General features: G+C 37.3%; 1 protein-coding gene across 3 annotated transcripts in view; it reads right to left on the bottom strand.

Annotated features, from left to right (window-relative positions):
* The window catches only part of UBE2K (ubiquitin conjugating enzyme E2 K), an 80,318-nt gene that overhangs the window by 62,531 nt on the left and 14,455 nt on the right, over window positions 1–3,332 (bottom strand). The gene's annotated exons all lie outside the window — the stretch shown is intronic.

Below are 3,332 nucleotides of genomic sequence, written 5' to 3'. Positions count from 1 at the left end.
AAGGCTATAACAAGAAAAAATAGAAACAACTTATAAATATTCGACAAAAGAATGGTTTAATCAGGCAGTACTAAATATTAATATATAAATACTATTTAATTCTAATACTCAAGTTAAACATTAAATATTTAAAAAGAATATTTAATGCCCTGAAGAAAACACAAGATATATTAATAGGAAAAAGATATAAAACAGTATACATACAAAGATCTTGATTTGATTAAAAGGATGTTTATATCAACAGTTATCTGTTGTTGATGAGAGACTGTTGCCTAATTTGTCATCTTTGTACATTTCTTCTCAATTCTCATAGAAGAGCAAGGAAACAGGATTAAGAATGCCTGTGTTCCCTACAAATACTAACAGACTGTAAGCTCTTATCCCTATAATCATACTCTTGATTTTGTTGTTACCTAAACCTGCACCTTCTCCGAAATCCACTTCAAGTTTCTCAGATTCCTAACCTCCGTGGATCAAATAAATTCACTTTGGTACTCCAAACCCAGCTATTAGCTGGCTTCATCAAAACAGAACCACTCTCCCTGACTCTCCCTCATTATCAGTCACCCTTAAGGTCCTCACTTCCTCCTTACCAGTTTAGATTCCTTGGGTATTCATTATAATCACTCCCTTGCAAATACTCTTGACAACCTTGATACCTTTCTTCCTGCAGTGTACTCATATGGCAAAGCCCTAATGCTAATTAAACTCATTCTCCAATTAACTAAAAAAAAAATTTTTTTAAACTTCCTGTGTCTGCCCCAAGCAGCACTGCTGGGGGAGGGAGCAGGGAACAACCACCATTAAGCGGTCTGATGTTCCAAGTGAAAACCCCAAATCCCAAATGGAAACTTAACATTGCCCTAAGTGTCTCTGCTCCTATTAAAGATTAATCCTTCCACTTATGTTAGGAACACCACCCCGTTCTTCTCAAGGACTTTGCACCTTCAGTTACTCCTCTCTCTAGCACAATCAATTTCTCCCATCCATCAACATACAGACATACTCTAATATCTACTAGAAATTTTTTTTTTTAAAGATCTCTGAAGCCATGGTCTTCTCCAGCTCCCCCTCTTCTCTCCTTCCCTGTAAAAGCAAAACTCCTTTAAAAAGCTGACCATAGTTGCCAGTTCCTCATCTCATTCCTCTTAACAATCCACCCCAATAACACATGCACACCATTCCAATGAAAATATTCCAGTCAAGGTCACCAATGATCACACTGCAAATTCAACGGTCATTTCTCCCATTTAAGCAGCATGACAAAGTTGACCACCTTCTTCTTGGAACTCTGTCTTCTCTTGGCCTCAATGACACCATGCTCTCCTTTGTTGGTTCTTGTCAATTCAACTTCAACATGTGCTATGGAACCAGGACAAAAACCAGATTTTGTCCTAGACCCCTCCTTTTCTAACCAAATTCTCCTAGAGTTAAGTTACCCAGTCTAAGCATCAAATTATACCATCTATGTATCTATGATGCCAAATCTCTCTTCAGATCTAACCTCCAGACTCACATAACGAACTGCTTAAATTCTTATCCTCCCCACCTCCAGTGTGCTCTTCCTACTCCTCAACTCAGAAATTAGCACCACCATCTATCTAGTTGCAAAGACAAAAATCTAGGTGTTTTTCCAGCTTCTTCATTATTTCTCTACACCATCAGCAAGCTCTGGTGACTCCACTCTTAAAACATAACCCAAACACTTCTCTTAAGCCTCCTCTATTCCACCCTAACCCCAAGCTACAATCATCTCTTGCCTAGGCTATCTAGAAAGGCTTCCCGAGTTCATTCCTGCCTCCTATCCCCAACCCCACATGGGAAGTGCCTAACAAATTTCCTTCTCCTTCCTTACTAACAAAACCCTCATTTTAATTGGGGAGCAATGTGCTCAGCTAATAAACATTTCCTAGCCTACCTTAAACCAAGAAGTGATTATGACCCTGTGGTGAATAAAAAAATAAAAAGAGAGGTCACTGAATGGAACCTCAGATATCTCTTTAAAGGGAGTGAACTCAGCTGGCAGTGCCTGGTGCCTTTCCCTTTTTGAAATTCAGATAGGCTGCCTGGTCCTCTGATAGCCATTCTGAGAGTTTAGGGACAAGGGTCAAACTCCTAAGAATAGTAACCTGAAAGTTAGAAGTAGACTATTAACACTATAAAGCCCCTAACCAAGCAACTTTGGGATACTACCCCTCCAGACTTTCCTATTTATTTCAATCACTACTACTGTTTCTTTTGTTACATCCAGCAAAACTCAACCTTTAAGTAGTAAACGTTTCCTCATTATCTTCAGGGTCAATTCATTCTCCACAGCAGCCAAAGTGATCTTTTAAAAACACAAATTCTGCCGTTTGCTTTAAATCCTCAAATGGCTTGTGTATGATCTGGCTCCCACCTACATCTCCAACTTCATCTTGCACCATTCTCCTCCCTTACCCACAATACTCCAGCCACAACAACCTCCTTTTGGTTGCTTACACATAGCAAATTCATTCCCACTTTAGAGCTTTTACACTAACAGTTTCCTCTGATCTGGACTGTTCTTCCCCAGTGACGTGCTTTTATTATTCAGATCTCAATTTAAGTTTACAATTCTAGGATAAGCCTTTTCTGAACACCCAATCAAAAACAACCAATTAATTTCATCTGGACAATATTATTATACAGCTCTGCACTGCATTTATTACTTATTTGTCTGTCTTCCCTTATCCCACTCATTACTATATCCCCAACACATATCATGGTGCCTACCATAGAGAGAGCCCTCAAATATCTGTTAAAGAGCTCTTGGTACTGATAATACAAAGATGGATGAGCCATGATGCCTACCCTTGAGAAGCTTGGAGTCTAACAGGGAAAAACAACTTCAAATGATTAAAAATTACAGATTTCGGTTTAAAGTCCCATGGGAATTGTATTCAATGCTCCCCCACCCCAAAAAACTCTAAATATGTATATATATGTACATACATAGATAAAATGAAAGGAAAACCAAAATTAAGATGTATCTCTGTATATGTGAAATATTTCATAGGCAAACATTTTTTAAAAAAAAGAATTATCTCTGGGAGTGAGATTACCGATAATTTTTACTTTATAAAATAGTTCCCTGTATTTTTCAAAGTTTAATAAGTTTCTTACTTTTATAGTCACAGAATTTTGACTATTTATTTAAAAGAGAAAAGCAATTAAATGGTTTACATTCTTGACTATATAATTATTAGCTTTCTATGTGCATGTAAGAGTTGATCATCCTAATATATGACTAAGTTAATTCCAATTTATCCTCCCAAGTATTAGTTTAAGGGTTATTCACAAAGAACTCTTTC

This window comes from Lipotes vexillifer, unplaced genomic scaffold (genome assembly GCF_000442215.2).
Source record: "Lipotes vexillifer unplaced genomic scaffold, Lipotes_vexillifer_v1.1 scaffold1747, whole genome shotgun sequence".
In the NCBI taxonomy this organism is placed as follows: Eukaryota; Metazoa; Chordata; class Mammalia; order Artiodactyla; family Lipotidae; genus Lipotes; species Lipotes vexillifer.
The sequence above is the reverse complement of the archived record's forward strand: the minus strand, read 5'-3'. Positions and strand labels throughout refer to the sequence as shown.